Source organism: Blennius ocellaris, assembly GCF_963422515.1.
Source record: "Blennius ocellaris genome assembly, chromosome: 15".
Lineage (NCBI taxonomy): Eukaryota > Metazoa > Chordata > Actinopteri > Blenniiformes > Blenniidae > Blennius > Blennius ocellaris.
The window spans coordinates 16,026,851-16,046,706 of NC_137664.1; positions in this window are offsets into that span (position 1 = coordinate 16,026,851).

Sequence of the window (19,856 nt, forward strand, 5' to 3'; positions counted from 1 at the left end):
ATTGGCTGATAAGAGTTAATGTCAACTGCACGTTTAACAATTAACCAATACTATTATTAAGCAGTGATTCTAGTATTGGCTGGAAAGGCAGTGTAATGTACTGCATGTCATTATAATGGAAGATGACAACACACTATACAATGATTAAACAAGTCATGAGAGATGCAATGGTGTAAGACAAATCAATTCAGAATTCCCCTCTCACTTCTCCTCTCAGCCCCATGGTGCTGTTATGAATTTAATCACCACTCACATGAATAGCTACTGCTTTAATTCCTTAATTTAAATTTTTAATTTGAACATTTCACCGAAGACACACAAACCACACACACAATGAAATGTTCCCTCGCTCCTGTGGCTCTCTTTCAACCACAGCAAACGACACAAATCCAATTGCAATGGTGACTTGACATGCGATCCTGATATACTGTATGCGTAAGCTGTTACTTAAACATATGGATAGGAGTATATCTAAAACACTGCATGTGCACATATTTGGTGGCATACCAAATGATGTCCTTGCACATCAGCAGGGGAGATACTTAGCACTTCAGACTGAATCTCAAGGCATTTGGCTGTGGGACAGACAGTCCCACTGTGCCTTCTCGCCGCCCCAGGTTATGCTTCTCATGTGTCATACACAATGTCTATGGCTGCATTTTTCTTTGGCGTCCTCTGAGCACTTTCCGTTCAGTGCTGCCAGTGGGTGTTACGATCAACAGTTGTATCTTCTGATTGGATTTTGCATTTTCTCTCCTTCAGCTGGACTTTGAAATGTTTTCTCTGCACTCACGCTGGCCACTGACATTATGGACATACAGAGATGGGATCCAAAAAGGCAGCAAATCCTGAGGCATGCTCGTGGCACACTCGAGTCAGCCGCTGAGTGCATGGTAGTTGGCTCCTTCCATTTCAGTGTCCAACAGTTTCTAAAAGCTATGCAGTCAAACACTTTAACACAAGCTCAAAAAAGAATAGCCATGTGACCACAATGACAAGAAGAGAGGCAACAACATTAATATTCAGGCTCTTTTGTTCCACTGTTAGAATAGCTTAAATGCTCATTTACCAGCTTATGGTCTCCTTATTTTGCATCATGCATGCTAACGACTTTCAAGGCTTTGCTTTCAGAGTCACCTGAGTGCTGTGCTTGCATTTCCACTCATTTGTACAACATATTTTATGCATGCGTTTACATCCTACAATATCCGTGCACATGCAGTAACAGCAGCTTCCACTGTGCCATTTATTAGTAAATGTGTGACTCAACAATGCATTGAACATAGATGTGATTCATTGTATCATTAAAAGAGTGTGGAGGTCAAAACTAGATTAATGTTAACACTTAATATTTCTATCCTCTCTGATTAAGGTTGCCCTCTCATAACGATCACTCCAGGACTAATCGCGATATTCAGGAATTTCAAATCCCACCAGCAGGCACAGAAAAAGAGCTTTGTCATTATGGTGGCCTACAGTTTTACAGACATGATCTACTAGAAATCTGTAACATGAGATACTCAGTAGTGTTACAAACAGGGATACAGATTCGTTGTCATAAATTGAAAGATCCAACAGAGAGTCAAACTATTCTCGCTTAAAATCCTGGGCAAAAATAATGCTACAAAATATCCAGAGGATTATTGTATCTTATGCCATTTGAAAATGAGAGAACTAAACTCTATCATCTGTAAACATTACTAAATTAAGCTCCAATAACTATCATTCATCATCTTAAAATACCATGACAGCTGTGCTGTTTATTATAAGGTTCCATGTTCTCTCTGTTGGTTTTTCCTACTCTGGTTTCCTCCCACACGCAGTACAAATCGTGCATTTCAGGTTATTGTTTGTCTCTTTGTGTTTGCCCTATGATGGACTGGTGACCTGTCCAGGGTTTAGTCAGAGGCGATTGGATACAACCCCCCAAGACCCAAACTTTGATGAGTATGTGTTCTAGTTGCAGCAATATTTGAATGATTGGATTTTCAAACTCCACTCAAAATGAATCCCTGGCCCATTTCTGTCAAGAGTTCTGCTGAGTGACTCGCCAGAAATAAGGACACACACAATAGGTACAAGATTGTGAATCTCCTGGATAATGGGTCAAAGTTCTGTGCTTCCTGGCGTGTTTGGTATCAAGAAGGCATGAAGGACAGGTCATACTTTGAAGAACAGAGAATTCACAGTAAAATAAAACATCTATTCACCATCACTGTCTAAAAGCATTGGCAGTCACCACTACAGCCCTTTATTCATCCTGCAATCCCCTGCAATGATGCTGCAACTTTCAACGTCCTTGGAAAAGATATTGATCCGGTACATTGTAAATCATACAAAAAAAGAAACTATACCTTCTGCCTGTGTTTTTCTGACCTGGAGTGTTTTCTCACCCCTTCACACCTGCGTCTCATCTCCTGATCAGCCCTTGTGACCTCTGCCTGCCTCTCCAGCTGCACCTCATAACCCAATTAGTGTTCACAGACATTTCTACTGTTGCAAGTTCTCATGCACCGACACAGCGTGTATGTGTGGCCCATTTCCTGCCTGGTTTTATATTCCGTTTGTGATTGCCTGTCTGGGTATTTCCGAACTGGCAGCACACTTTTGTGCTTTTGAGGAAAATCACCTTAACCTTTAGACCGCTGGTGTTTGCATTTGCATGTAAGTATGTGTAAATTGTCCAGGTCACTGTCACAGTGTTTGCTTGGTGCACTGAGTTACAGTTATATTTTGGTCTTGTTTGTGTTTTTCCAGCTCTGGCGCTGCCAGAACCAGCATGAGGGTGACACTGCAGCCAGAATGTGCAACTTTGTCCCAGTTTGACAGCCTAATACAACATGTGATTAATCCTCAAGATGGCCCAAATAAAAAGCGTCTTGACTGACACTGGGCTTCCTACGTGCCCTCAATTATCTCTCAAGAACAGCCAATGCCATTTTCACTGATAACTACATAAATATGTTCTTACCGTGGTGTTCTAAGATTGTATATCTGACTTGATTGCCTAACTGCTTATTAAAGTGGGAAGCTTTGCGTATGGGCGGGTGTGATGGTGCATATGGACACTGGCTCAATGCTAATAACTGAAGATAGAAAATGATCCTGAAAAAACCCCTTCAAAGGTCCTTTGAGGTACTTCACTCAAAAGAAACTAAGTTAACATGATTTTCCAGTGCATCAACACTGGCAGCACATTTGTGATGCTGTGAATGTTGTGCCAGCTTGAGGACGCATATTAAACTGAAGCGTTCGAATAGATCTGTGTGACCTCAAATGCCATTTATATCATGCTTGGGTGGCCAAAACGTAACGTCGCACTTAAGCTGGAAGAAGCTGATCACATAGACACAACACTATGAATGTATGGTGGTAACTGGCAACCGTGGACTGATTAAGAAAATGACTGATTGCATCACACATTCATGTTTAATATCAGCAAAGTTAAGGGCTGTATGAAAATAATTATTTATTGTTCCCATATTAAACCTTTTTTTTCTTTATTTTATGCTCTCAAGCTAATGCCAACATGTTGGTTGTATATTTTTCAGAACGTAGAGCTGTAGAACTGTACTGAAGTACTATATAATGTAATTGTACTCAAATATAAAATGTTTTGGGTAAAATTACCAAACGGAAGAGAACATGTCTCAGAGTACATTTTGCTAAGATTATCCATCCACCTCACCAGTTTGGCAGCTCAAGATGCTGATAAGACAGCAGGAGTATTATTTTTAAAAGATGAGCTTGTTCCTGCCATTTTGTTGTAAACAGACATCAATTTTAAAGGCAAAACTTTTCTGAAATGAAAATGCAATAATAATGTGTTTTCACTTCAAAGGTTGTCACGTAAACAGGGCCCAAATATCTCCAATGAACATCACAGCCTACCACCTCCATGTGTTCTCTTCATTAAACTGCTTTTTCTTTATTGCATACATTCAAAATTACTCCATGGATTTGAATAATACACAAACTGTCATCTTGTTTATATACATTTATATTTTCTCAGTGTATGACAATGATGGTATTCTGGGTCTAAAATGGGAAATGATTTGTATCTGGACTCCTGCAGCGCTTTTAAATGTAGTGTTGGTGGTTTGCCTGCATGAGGTCAACGTAACCATGCGCATGATAATAATGGAATGCTTTTAAACTGACAGTAATATGATGACGCACAAGATACACAAGAGATGTAATTAATATTATCTGGCATGAGAAAATGAAAGGTTCACCATTTTATGTGACCCCCTTTGGGTGTAAGCCTGTTTGATGTTTGAGCCATTATTTCTCCTGCTGCTGTTCCTGATAAATAGAAAAGATGCAGACACTTTTCCAATCTTTTTCTAAGTTCCCTCCAAGTTGTTGCTGCGCTGTCTTCCTCCTGATCTGTGTCCATCTGCCTCTCTTCGTTCTCCCCTCTGTTTCCCACCCTCTCACTTTACCGCAAGTGTTTCATTCTCTCCGCCCTGCTGTTTTTGTTTTCCGTTTATAGCTGTTTTTGTCTTGCTGTTGGTCGTATTTCCGTCGGTCTCGGCCTGACACCTCAAGGCTCTCTCGATGTTGTATCTAGCGAGTGTTAAACAAAGTTTGATAACAAACGGAATCACATTCTCTCACTTTTTTTTCCCCCTTCAAAACGGTCCAACACGTGGCTTCCAGGCCTGCTCTAAAGCAAGATAGTTTTATACACTGAACTCTATTAAGTGTTTTAAAAGGGATCATGGGTGAGAAAAATAACCCTTGAAACTTTCTGTTGTGCAGAAAATTTACTTTATTTGGCTCCAGTGTGTTTTTATTCACCCACCTAACCTTCTTCCATTATTCCTTCATCAGAATTGTCTCTTTGAAACCTTTGTCTCCTCCTCTATCTCACCTCCAATCTGCAACTTACACATTTCCGAAGTCTGAAAAGTTTTATTTTTTTATGTTTACAATGAAAACAATAAAAACTTTGATCAACAAACCACATCTGTCTATAATGTTATTCATCCTTGACTTTATATGACTGCAATGTGTTTTGAATTACCAAAAGACAACTGGTTCTCATCTGTTGGTGATTTTCCTTCCTCCCCCCCCCCCCCATTATTATCTGCATTTGTGCTTTTTTTTTCCCTGTGTGTTTGCTTTGTTTATTTGCTTGTTAGTGCACCATGTCGTTCGTTACCGCTGATTTCATCTGCTCTGATCTTATGTTTTTTTTATTGCAGCAGAAGGAGTACAAAATGTCCGTCTCTCTGCTTCTGCTGCTCGGCGCGCACATGTTTTGGCATGCCAATGTTTGCCAGTTGCTCCAACCATGTTAATGAGATCCCCTCCATCCCACCCTCACACATACTTGGAGAAACAGCCAAGATTGAGATGTGTTACTATCAGTCAGATTCCTATCACTTCGGTCCTCTATCTCTCTCTCACTGCATCCATCTGTCCCACGATCCACTGCCCATTGTCCTCCCACTTCTGCACCGAACTGGTGTCAAAATGGAAGCGACTTCAAAGTTCTGTCCCATTCATCATTTTTGTTGTTTTGTTTCCCTGGCTTTTTCTGATTCAAATTTTGTTGTTTTTAATCTAACTCTCTTCACCCCTGAAATGAATTGGAAAATAATCTAATCAAACTTGAGCCTGAAGTACAACAGGATTCCTAAAAGTGTGTAGCTTTACATCCATCCATCTTCGATACCACTTTATCTTCTGCTCTAAATCCATTTTTTCCACTTTCACGTGCCTTACCGCAAGTCCTCTTTGCATCCATGGAGTCTGTGGATCACATGTCCTTTCTTAATTGATATATGTGACCTTTCACTTGGAAGTTCTTTTTCGTTAATTGCCGTATATTATAATTCTTTGCCAGTTCCACCAAAACGCTCATTTTCTATTTGTTTTTTAAGCAATGGTAAATCTGGAGTTGGTGGTGGGACTGTATGTTCAGTTGTTAAATATAGCACCCTTTCCTGCCTAAATAGCTGTGGACATTTCAGCAATTTGACCTGAGGATCCTGGCCTCAAGGCCTCCTGTGGAAGTCGCATGATCATTTAAAAGAAGTCAAGGGAGCGGCAAGCATGGAGGTATTCATACTGCTCGAAAACGCTCAAGGCTAGTCCTCACACACCGACTGTACAGTTGGTCCCGCTGGGAGATGTGGATTCACTGAACAACAAATTGGGTTATTTGGGTCTGTAGAGGACTGCTTGGCGTGTCATGAGGGACTGTTGGTTATGTGGCTTTCTGCCGGACTCTGCGGATGCTTCTTTCCACAAGTGAGCAACTCTATTAGATCTCTTGAGATGACGCCTCCTCACAACAGGGAAAAGCACCTTATTACATGTGTACTGCTGCAACTGTCAATTTTTCACTTTTGTTTGCTCTGAGCTTTTCAGCTCGAAGGAACTGCTGCACAAGCAATGTCTCTGATGCCAGGGGTGCTTGGCACAGTCGTTTTCTGGGCTGGGGGCCGGTTAAGCATTTTGCAGTCAGCGGTTGATTGTGTGAATAGTGAAATCAAATGTACTCAAACCAGTACTGATCAAGCTCACGTCAGCTCTAACAACCATACTCATGGTACCTTGTACCTTATACCATGGTCTCCCTTATCTGTGGTCTGACCGTGACTTATTGCACAAGTGGTCTGATGACACTGAGATCTAAAAACTCCTGCATTTATTTATTTATTTTTTAACTTTGTAAAAGCAGGACTAATATATTCTCATCATCTCTGAAGAACAATCAACTTTACAAGTTCTCCCCTGAAACAAAATTCCCAGCTAAAAAGCTTTACTGCACTGACTGTATTTGTTGAAGGCCATTAAAACAAACAGTGTCAATGCTGTATGTCTGATAAACTCTTGACTGCTTATGTTGTCCCATAGCAGCAGAGCAAATCACCATAGGCATATTGTGTTTTGTTGTATAAAATCTTCCGCAACTCACTCGTGACAGCCTGAAGCGCAATGTTTTCAGAATGTCCGCCATTCTCATTCCTCACTAAGAAAACAGCTTTGAGAGACTTTCTTCACATGAGCCACACATGGTGATTATCACTTAAACCAATTTGTTTTGGATTTTGGTGACCAAAACTGAACCGTAAATGACAGTGACCTTTCCATTCCAACAGATGAATCAATCCACTAATTATATTTGTGTCCACAAATATTGACATTGGCCACAAAATAAATTATTGGTCAGAGTTAAAACCCACTCCGACTTCAAAAATACATAATGAGGCCACGAATCGACAACTACTTCTCATAAGAAAGTTCCTTACTTATGTTGGAAACGGTTATCAAAAATGTCATCATGCCTTGTCATTGCAGTCACCACAGATATGACAGCATGAGGTCTACTAAGAAATTATTTACATATACTCTACGAGCTTCCTTTTTTTGCCAGGAGGTACATGGAATACATTTGCATCACATTTCTAAAATGTCACCACGAGACATCCACCCATGTAATTTATTTTTTATTTGACTCAATTGCTCACTTTTAATGACCAATGGTGCACAGTATAACTATTTATGCATCTACCCTCTATAATGAGCCAGTAGACGTTCATGTTGCGGGGATATGGGCAGGACAATGGGTGAAATGCAGACACCCAAGCCTATTGAGCGATTAAAGAAGGACTAAAGAAGGAGCATGGACAACTTAATTTTTAAATGCAAAAGAATAAGAGCAAAGGTTTGTGTGTGTCCTCACACATATGTGTCAACCACCTGTCGTGACATGTGTCTCCACAGAAGTCAAGATGGTAGTTGAGAGTGTAGCCTGGCAAAAGGTGATAATAACTGATGGAATCTTTGATCTTCCACCTCGGAAAACAATAAAACTGGTATCCCAGTCAATATGTGTTCCACAAGGTCCTGTAGTAAACAGGTCTGGAATCCAGTTTTGACTCAGTCCAATAACAGAGACAGAGAACACTACATGTGACAACAACTGAACTAACACTGAATCCACACTGGCCTCAACACTGACTGCCAATACATGCAGTGGACAGACATGGAAGTATGACCAGGTACATTTCGGACAAGGGAATCAGCCTTGGTAGATGTTTCAGACACAAGCCACATTTCAAAATAGTCTTAGAATTTATTCAATTAAGCTTGTCTTTGAGATATTTAGTTATTAATTGTATTTATTTTGTTCATATCTTTTGCTAACAGGCTTAGTTTTTGCTAATCACACCTCAGATGTGCTTTAGAACTGCTCTATGTAGTCAACACCTTCGGGAATTCAGTATAGAAGCCTGGATTGTCAGGAGAATGCCAAATCAGTTTCCCTGAGTTACTCAACTATGTCAGCCGAGCTAGAGTTTAGAACTACGAAGAGAGGAGGTCAGAAGATCTGTCTGGATGTCTTTATGGACACCAAGAAGCATTTTACCAAGCCTGTGGATGAGATCACGTGGGTCTGTGCCAAGCAGAATGGCGCCATCCAGTGCACTGCTCATTTGAAGACCCTTACCGGCCCATGACTGGTTGGTGAACACACCCACGCTGCTGACACTGTGTGATGTCAGGTGGAGCAAGATCACCAGACCTGCCAAGAGAGACAAGAAAACTTACGACAAACACCAGACTCTCTTTCACAACCTTGTATGTGACACCAAGGAGGGCAGGAAGATGATTCCAGACATCTTTATTGGCTTCAGCTACAATCTATATTATGGGAAGGCCAACATCGCCAGGACCTAATCAATTTCTTGTACATATACTCTGATGTACTTTGTATATTTTGTTTGCATTTCACTGTGATAATTAAGTGTGATACCGCAACATGCAATGTGGTTATTTTTGAAGAAAAATATGCAAAAACCTCAAAGTTCATAAAAGTGGAAGTTGTTGTTCAGATATGGGCCATGTCGAAATGGAGTTGTATAGCATAGTTATACTTCCATGCTTGAAATATCCTACACTCATACAAACAAGTAGCCTAATTTACATCTCACATGTTGCAAAGTCAACTCGAAATCTGTTTGCAGAGGCATTGTGCAGTGAAACAGTGAGTCTGACTTAGCTGACAATTTCAGTGTGATCCAGCACTTATGGCGAAGTGTTCAGATAAACATCAGGTGGTGGTGCTTTCAAGCAAAACCAACATTTTGGTCAACAAACTTTTAGCAGCATCAAATTTGCCCTGCCACACAATATGTTTGTTTAAGTTCACAATAAATCAACAATATTTCATTGACTTCCCTTTGCTGGACCCCAGGACCTGTTCTCCTGAATCAATAAAATCATTTGTTTTGAGCACCTGTGCAACACCACTAATATAGGCGGTGGTATTAAGTCAGCCAGCTGCCCAGACAGCCTGAAGCATTGATCCCATTAAATAAAACAGAATTGTGGCAGTGAAAAAAGATTTGCATGGGCTGGAGTAATTCAGTACAACCCATTCTGTTGCAAAGCATATTTCCAAACAAAGCCTGCCTCCTCCAGATGAATTAAAGTGGCCATAAAAAAGTCAGGTAGGAGTCACAATATACGACACAGCAGAGGCATTTCAATATATCTCAGAGTGAGAGAGTTTACCTGAGACTGACAGGGCAAAGTACGAGGAAGGGAAAGGTCACGCTTTTGCATAGAATGTTAAAAAAAAAAAAAAAAGAGTGTAATGGGAGAAGCAAATAAAGCAAGAGGTGGAAAAAAAGGATTAAAGAGGCAGAGAAAGACGGACACGTGCATTCTCAAAGAGAGTTGTTCTGCCTGCTCTGTTACTCCCCAACTTCTCTTTAACATAAATCAGGTTGGTTTATCTTGCCAACAATGCACTTACTTCTCTGTTCATAAACAATGCATTTATAGCTTCTCACCAGTATCGGCTTACTTAGCTGGAGGACTTGATTGAGTCATATGCATACTTTAACAATGTTTCAGTGCAGTATGGCCAGATTGAGGAGGGGTTGAATATGACAGACAGTGATTATAATTTACAGAGGTTTGTAGATCAGAGAATGCAAAAATGGTAAATATCTGAATAGACTGTCATATAAGTGATTACATATCCTTAATATATTCAGTTATTTTAGATCCTCCAGACTTCAACATGTCAGATTGCTGTTTGTTTCCAGTTTGCTCCCCAGCTTTCTCTTTTAATCATTGCCACGTTTATGCCCTAATCTTAACAAAACGCTTGTTATTTTAGCCCAAGCCGCAATGCCTCTCAAAACTCAGTTGCGTTTGCACCTAAGCGTTACCAAGCTTCAACCACAGTCTTGTCACATCATAAAAAAAAATCTTTGTTTTCAGCAGATGAACACTGCAGCCCTTGTAGTACACATGGTGTTGAGAGAAAATGCCTGTTTTTGTTACATTTTATACAACTGTACAAAATCCTTCAATCATTTTGGGAATTTCTGATAATTTGTATGAGATTTGTTTTTATTTTATTTTATTATTTTTTTTACCAATGTATTAACCTCTTAGGGGAAATTCATACTGAATTGACCCATCGGTGCGGCCATGACATGATTCATTTTCATGGTTCAGTTATAAAAAAGGCTTTTTCACTCTGACCTTTCAATTGGGAAATACTTGACAGACAAATTAATGTATTTTAAACACGAGAGGTGTTTCAATGTGTGAAGGTCTTTTTTGAATGCTTGAATGTTTGTATGTGTTTTCATCATGAACTTGTATTAAAGGAAAAAAAATCCAGTTTTCCCCAACAATGTGTCCCACCATTTGTCCTGAAGACTTGCTTGCCCCACGTACTTGACATATTTGCCTGCTCCAATTCACCTGATAGAAATGAAAGACCTGGTAATAGGCCTCTGCACAGTGAGGGTCACCCGCTCATTTGAACCAGGAGCCGAAATAAATCTAAAATATGCAGAGTAGTCACTCACAAAGACCAGGTCCGGGAAGTGCAGCTTTGAAACAACTTCATAGAAATATTTTTTTCAATTTTATATTCAAATCTTTTGGTATGAAGTGAAAAAAACAAACAAATTGATGTATCGTCTTTCTTGGGGACAGTAAAGCTCTGTAGACCACCATGTCGGCTGTGATGTATTCCATTTCGTCCATGGGGACGCTGAGTCCCATGGGTTAGACCCAGTTGACCTCACCGTCAGAGGCAATCCATTCCAGGAAAAATTCTATAAATGTTTATATAATTCTCACAGGGAATATCTTTAAATATGCCACAAGTGCTCATTCTCTAAAGAAGTTTGCGATCATGTTGCAAATTGCGATTCAGACAATACTGTCTCACTTGAAGTGTTACTTGAATATGCCATATCCTGTCATTTTATATTCATACTAAAGGTCACATGAGGCTGAAACTCACACATTGCAAATGACAAATTAAACCCCAAACATGTTGCAACTCCATCATGTAACAACACAAAGACACAGACCACAAATATTGACATATACTGACATTTCACAATTCAGAAAAGGAAGCACAGTACATAGAGAAATATGGAGAAACAGAAGGAACCTGTAAACCACATGAAGGAAGGTCTAGGGCACTATTTAAATGTCATTTTTATTCAGTTTGCTGGCTGGTTATACTAATTACTGCGCTCACACATTATCCTATTAATATTACTATTAATCATGTTTATACTACTGGTGTTCGACCAGTAGACACACAAAAGTCCCACCCAAAAGTGATTCAGGATCCATAAAATGTAAATACATTGTTTTGAATGAGGAAGTGTTTGTAGTTATTTTTCAATGTGGTTAAATAACCTTGTTGGACATGTATCATAGTATAATTTCTGAATGAAATAATCACAATGTATGAAAAGGCAATTATTTTTTCATTTCAAAAGATTTTTGGCCTGAGGTCATCTCTGAGTCCCTTTCACAAATTCAAATGACAATTTTTTTTTTATAGAAGATACGACAATAATCATGGGCCTTGCAAAGACCAAAATTATTTGTATGTATCCAAATTGGGTTTTGAATGGAAATTTTCTGTAAAAAAATGTGTAGGAGTCAATCATTTGTATTCCTAATGTATCAGTATCAATATAAAGGGCCATAAGTCTTAATAAAAAACATTCTGTCAGTAATGATGCAGTTTTGAGAAAAACTTTTTACAGCTCCCACCGCCAAAGCACATAATCACTCCCAAAAGTCCACTCACATAGGATTTCAAAGTATTGTTTTTCTCCATGTTCACACCAGTCAGACCTTTGTTGTTGACACAATTCCTTTTGCTGGATATTGTTTTGACCACATCCTGGACAATAACAATATGTGGCATCCACCTCCCTCGTCTGGTGTGATGGGGGAGTTTGGTTGAAAAGCCTGACGATTGTTCTGAGGGCCACATGATGCACATCCATTTCTCATGTGTCTGTCTGACACTTGTATAGTAACAGCAGCGGCCCGTGTAGGCAGTTTAGTTTTCATCTAAAGCTCTGCAATGATTTTGTTTTGTTCAAATCTTCAGTGTTGCACATTGTTATCTTTACTTGGAAATGTAAATACTATCGGACATTTTATGCCGACTGAATTTTTGTCCTGACACTCTCTGAAGACTTATTTAGAAAAGGTCAGTACATCAACAATATCTGTTGTACTGAAAAGATAATAGATATTTATAGATAAGATCAGTTCCACTACTTTGTGTTAATATCCTCTATCCCCCATCCCCTCACTCTGGTTAGCAGAATGCTGCCACCTCTGAGTCTGGTTTCTTCCTGTTAGAGGGAGTTTTCCCTTTAAACAGTCGCAAATAAATCTGCTTGTTGGTTTGTTGGGTTTTTCTCCTTCCTCTGTTAAAAGCACCAAGAGATGACTGTGTTGTTTTGGGGGCGATATAAATAAAGTTGAATTGAATCGAATTGAATTAATACAGAATCGCAATATAAAATACTTCTGCAGATCATATTGGTATCTGAGGGATTTGTCTGATTTATTTAAGAGGTAGCTGATCGACATAGATTGTCACGCAACCATGTTACAGGTTGACATAAATGCCACACAAGAAACAAGGAGCAAGGAACAAAGGTCAAAGTAAATGATTACATGACAATGTTTACAAGTGAAAGCGAAAACGTTTTGTTACGTTTGAGTGTCTGTTCATATGAGAACAATTCTCGGAAACTGAAAATGCAACTTTATGAAAACGCTCCAAATGTGGACATTTCCAAATCCACCTCTGTTGAAATGCAGGAAAAGCAACTTTTTGGAAGTGCTGGTATCGTGCATGTGTGCCAATGTCCTATTAAATTGTTCTGCACATGCACAAGTAGATGGACAATAACAATGGCGGCCTACAGAGTGTTGTGACCCTCAGTCCATATTCTCCTGGAACTTGGTAGTTTTATACTTGAGAGTAACATGTCATAGCAATCCAACTTCGACGTCTGTCCCAACAAGTGTCTGTATACTCACTATTAGTAATGTTTGTAGCATAGTGTTGTATGCACACGTGTACTTGTGGTTTCATTTGTGATTTCATTACACCACTATCAGCCTCATGGCATAGCATGCTCGCCATATTATTTTCGGTGTTTCCTTTTCAAAACGTTGCCCTGTAACATGAAACTTCTGAAACTAAATTGCATAAACAATGAGTTTTCCTTTTCTTTTCTTTTTTTTATAACTTTCTTTTATTACTTTTGTTTTTAACAAATTTCACATGGAACATTAACAAAACTAAAATAAATAAATAGATAAATAAATAAACAATAAACAACCAAATATAAAGAAACCAAGCCTGTAGGAAAAAAAACATGAAAGTATCATTAACAGTGTTTGCTTTATAATTCAATGTGGTCACAGACTGAGGGCCAATGTCCTCACAATATCTTCTGAAAAAGTGACCATTTCTGCCATCTCTTTACAAATGAGTCGTCCTTTAATCCCAATATAAGAGTCAATCTTTCCATTGTCTTTATTTCCTCAGTCAGACCAAACCACTGTTCCCGCTTAGGTGGGTCGAGTTTAAACCAATTCTTGTACTTTTTCCTGATGTATAAAGAATCTTAACCAGGTATTGATCTTCCTTCAATGTAACTGACAAAACACTGCATTTTCACTTGAAACATATCAGTTTAAATGGAGCCTGAAATAACTGCTTGTCACTGACAGCAGAACACCGACAAGTAACAAAAGTCCTCAACAGGTGGTTTCCTCTCAGTTAAGAATTGTACATATATAAATTACATTTGGAACAATTTGGCCCACCTTAAGTAGTCAATGATAGACTGGAAAAAAAGACTATTTCTTCCACGAAGTTTAGATAATAGAATTTGTCATAATTAACAAGGAAGAATGGATCCATTTTGCTTAGCATCAGTAGTTCAGGTTATTGCAGTTGATGTGACAGCATTTTTAGCAGATTAGTCTTGGCACACTTTAGGATCCTTTATACTCATTGGGTAATATTGATGCAGCTCATTCTTTCTGGCTATTGCTGCTTACTGCATCTATTGCTTGATGCAAATAGTGTATTCTCTTCTGATTGCTGCTTTGAGCAGAACTGTAGTAAAGCTGTAATCAACTGGAACTAGAATTTCTTGAATGGAGCATTTGTTGATTTCATTGGACCAAAATCGTTCTAAAACGTTTCCCTCAGTTTGGTGAGAATAATGGAATTAGTCCCGAAGATGAAATAAATGCAATCCAAAATCAGCAACATGAACCTAATGTTGAAATAATATCACAAAACAATTCTGTCAGTTTCTATGAAAATGAGTGATTGGAAAAGCAATTTCAATTTGCCTGCAGCCTTAAGTCATATGTCACAGTGAGGCGCAAACATGAACTGAAAAGTCATTCGAACAAAATAGGAGCCGTAAGAGCTTGCATGGCCAGTGAGGCTCATTATAATAACAGGAATAACAACCATACCATGACATGGCATGCATGTGTGGTAAAAACCCAAGTATGCTTCCTGCATTAGGTCACAGGTTTAAGTACCACCACTCATAGCTACTTCACAGCCTGTCAGAAAATGAGGAAGGATAGAAAAACTGTCAGACAGGAGAAAATGTCTCCTAACCAGAAACAGATTTCTCTATAAAGTCGTGCTTTCACCTTGGCCTGACAACCCCAGCCATATCCCCGGCTCCTACAGTGAAATTGCCTCTCTCTTTATTCTGGGTGCACACACACTCACTGTAAAACCTAAGGGCCGTGTGGCTGTGGTGGAGGAAAAAAAAAAAAGGGTGGGAAACATGCGACTTTTGCCCCCTCGGTCGGGGTCACCGCCCGGCCATCAGAGACCTCAGAGAAAAGAAACACGGGATGATGATCAGTCCTGACAGCTTGCTTCCTCCCCAGACAAGAAATCAGGTGGATAACTACTCCAAATTTCCAAAGACTGCAAGACTCGCATCATTACCTGCCTTTAAACACACAGTAGGAGCAGAGCAAAGATTAGAGAGCTTCACAGGAGCTATTAGTAGTAGGTCTCCATCGGTCTGTGTCTATTAAGGGATCAGATTCCACATTAGAAGAAGTACCTGTCTGGTTTTGTTTAGAGGCCCACATTTTTCTTTTCTTTGAGATGGCACTCAAGTGTTACTGTGTCCCTGCTTTATATCTGCATCTTTTGTGCAAATGCACTTTTAATTATTTATTTTTTTCTTACAGTGATGGACATTTATTTAGAGCAGTGCTTTGTAGTTCAATAGATGTAAATCTTTGCTCTGTCACTGCCCCAGCTATATTTGCTTCACAGGTTAAGTGAAGCAAATACAGTTTCACTGAGAGAGTCTGCAACCTCTAAGTCCATTAAGCTCTACTGTAGCAATGCCATTGTTAATGGATGTATATCTGGCCCTCGGCTAAATCGACTTTGCCAATACACCCCTATCTGCTGTAGCAGACTGTGTAGAAAGTCCGCAGTACATATTAGTGATTTACTAGGCTATTTACAATGCTCCCAGAGCCGCTATCCCTCACATTGTAACTCAGCACTACATTACAGGTCTAGTTGCTTCCTTATCTGAAGTCATAATGAAAGTTTGGGTTCCCTCTGTTAGAGGGACTATCGTTTCTGTTTGGGAAAAAATAACTTTGGTTTGACAAAGGTTGTTTTTTCTTTTTCTTTTTAATGACCGATGTTAGATATGATCTTAGATGAGACAGCTCGCTAGCTGCTTGTGAAACACACAAATATTCATATAGGCACACACACCACATATCATTACACTGGACATACAGTGTGTGTTATCAGGGAGTAGTCACATACCTGTCTGCTGGCCTTGACATTAAAAAAAACCCCAATCACAGCTGGTGATCCATGTATTACATTTTAGTCTTGCAGCGGTGCAAGACTGTGACTCATATTTTATGGCCTGAATATAATTTTATTTCCTGACTTTTGAGCAAAAATATCTGAAAATACAGCTACAGTTTGCAAATTACAGCAGGTCTTTTAGTACTTCCACTTCTGAGGTTCAAAGTGAAATGAAAGAACTGAAGGATAGCACAACAAATAAAGCAAGTCAAGCAAGTCAAATCAATGACTGTACTTTACATATATTCACACAATTTGCCAATTCCAATAGTTACATTTTTAAATATTTGATACTTCCAACAATAAGTACGATAAAATATGAGGAAGCTGCATTATTTATATTCTCAAAGTCTTCTAGCAGTTTTGCCAATGACGTATCCACCCAATTTCACAATTTCTGAATACCTGCCTTTGCTGCAATGCTAAACTCCCCAAGGTGATTCAATTGTTGGATGTCTATTCATCATCCACGTGGTTACTAGCCTTGCGAGAAATATAAAAACAACTTACATATTCAATCTCCTTGAAGAAGAAGCTGAACTGACTTGTGGTGGTCAGGTACGATCCTCAAATTTGTCACTGTTAAAGAAAGAAAAAGAAAAAGAAATAACATGGTCAAGATCATTGTGAATTCCAAGCAAAATATATCTCACACATTAAGGGGTTGTTTTTTTTTATAACTGTTCACTTTGCACTGCAAAATGAACTGGTTAGATTTTGGTAGCCAGCAATTAATAACTTAATATTTTCATTTGGTGCATCTGCATGGTGTATTACACAATACACTTAAGACAGACTGAAGCTTGCAGCTTTGTTGTATCGCCCACGCACACATATACATTTTGGCTCATCACCGACAGAGTTCCAAGTAGTAAAACCAAAAAAACTTGAAGACAGTAAACAGCTGGAGTGAAGGCAGACTGGACTCTACAGAGACTCATCGCTGCCACCTTGTGCAAGAAAGTGGCAATAATTTTAGAGCAGCACCATAAACTTGAACTTAATTGTCCATTAACAAAGTGAGTAATTGGCACTGCAAAGGTCTGAAATCCAAATAAGTTCTCATAAAGGCAAAAAATAAACATCACATGTACACAATGTGCACAGACTAACCATTGTAAAACTTGCTCGCACCTGGGATTTTACCTACACCTGTACACATGTATGCACATGAGTGCATACCTGTAAAAGTTGCACTGACATAGTAAAAAATACATTGCACCCACACAGGATATGCCATTATGAGTGCAGACACAGCGGCATGCAGATAGGCACACTCTATCGGCAACAGTGAAAACACCTGAAAGAGAAAATCCCTCGCACCGGCTTCCAGGTGGATGGGTATGCAGTATGCCGTGCCAAATGGCACCTCTGCTATGGCTCGACAGTGTGGAATAAAATGTGACATACACACAATTTAACTTTGCACTGCACTTGGAAAAGTGTACAACCAAACAGCCAGCAATGCCATTGGAAGTCAAACGAACCAAGACGTTAGACTTATCTGACACTTCTACAACGGACTATAAATGAGTGTTGAACTTCACCTGGATTAGCTTGGTGTATGTGGAGAAAGATTAAATACCTTCTTTTTGGGTGTACATCTTTATGTCATAACAGCGAAAGGAGTTTAACAAAACAGTATACAGAAAGCGTACCCGGTCGGGGAGACAGAGAGGAAGTTGTTATTGGTTTTGCACAACTGGATTTACTGGTGCAAACAGGTGTGTACGTGTGGGACTCAGAATAAAGGATTTGCCGTCGGCACACAGCAACACACAGGTGCATGTTTTTATGGCAGCCCCTGACCAAAAGTGTGGACACGTGCGGATGTCGAAAGCACACACGCGGGCGGGGTGTAACAAAACACATTGGCAGCGGGGAACACTTAGATGTGCACAAACACCATTTTCGCGGCAGACGCTCATGCCAAATAGACAGCTCATTCCCTCGTGCCTCCAAGAGTCCAAGAGAGTAACAACAAGTCTGAGATCTGTATCAGGGTATTTAAATTAGAAACAGGTGGAGGCTTGCCGTCTTTCTCAGTCTGTCTGAAAGACATGCACAAACGCTTGACATATAAACGGGTCTTTATTTCCAGAGTGACATTATCTAAAAACGTATGTTAATTGTAGCTAAAAAAGAATTGGATTATCTCTGAACCCTGACCCAAATGTGAACAGCCGTGCCAGCCAGACAGGATATTGGTTTTTTTTTGTTTTTTTTATAATGTTCCATAGCCTGGAGTCAAACCAGGGTTAAGTGAGGTGCAGCAGTTCAAATGAATCCCACTTTATTGTTGCCGTTTCTTTCTCTATCCACGTCATCATGAATATTTTTTAATCACTGTAGAAATCTTGGATTAATTTGGACTGAAAATGAGTTGGGAGATCGTGGTACTCATACTTCACAGTTTTAGAAGAGGAGAGAGAAAAAAAACGTACAAAACAACAGGTGAAAGAAAAAAAAGACCCAAAGTGAGTTATTGCACGTGTAATTGGAAGCACCCAGTCATGAAGTCAGGTTGAGTCTTTAACTGTGAGCAGACATGAACAGGAGATGAGTTACAGCAAGGGGCTGGCCCAAAGGGAGATGCTCACATCTGAAACAAACATACCCGAGGACCTGAGAGAGCCATGAAGCTGACTGAAGGAAAATAATTATATCCTTTCTTTCCATTACTCTTCAGTGTGTTTTTTTCCACCTCTCCTTTTCCACATGCTGTCAGAGGAAGCTTCATGTGCAAACTATTACTTCATTTAGGTCACTGTAATTACACTGTGAAGATTGATCAGAGGACCATTAGTCGAGGATCAAGGACATCATTTTGAAAAGTGAGCTACATAATTGAGCTTTGAGGTAAATACATCGTCAGGGATAATTAAAAAATCGTGCCTGCTTTTATGTTTGTCACTCATTGTCATATGACACATATTGACATATGACACTGTATATCAACCACTGTTCGGATCACCACAGGAATACTCCAACAAAAAAAGATCTGTATAAAGCAGCAAAGGAACACAGTTATGATGTATGCACTTAATGTGATAAAGATGTTGTTGACAGTTGTTCTTGGCAATATGGCTCTTCTCTACAAGTGAAAAAGATGGATGTCAGGTTATGCCGTTAATAATTTTAAAGCCAGTTTATACAGGATGGATAAGCTGCAACCATTTGGACCTTAGCTGTTCAGCGTGCTAATTTGGTTTGTGATGGACTCTCACTTCCCAGCTTCATGAGATATTTGGCTGACCCCTCCTACTTTCACCTGCTTCAGCAGCAATGCCAACAGATTTGTATGTCAAAAGGAGCACACCTAAGGTTATGAGAATCAACCACGCCAGCCAGGACCCCATCACCTGGATAATGAAGCCCTTGAAGACGCACCTTCCTGAACCTATCTCGGCCATGTGAATTCTACCGATGGTGGCTCTGAAAAAGATGCTCAAGCAATAACTGGTAAAGCTTGATCTGCTTTTCTTATGTCAAAACCAATGTGGAGATCCAGAAACGTAAGTCTTAAGAACAAGCTTAACAACACCAACGCTGTGCTGAGACCTGGACGGTAACCAAAAGCACCACAGACCTGGTCCAGGTGTTTGTTCAGCAAATTCGCAGTAGGAATTGGAGGTGGATCATGTAC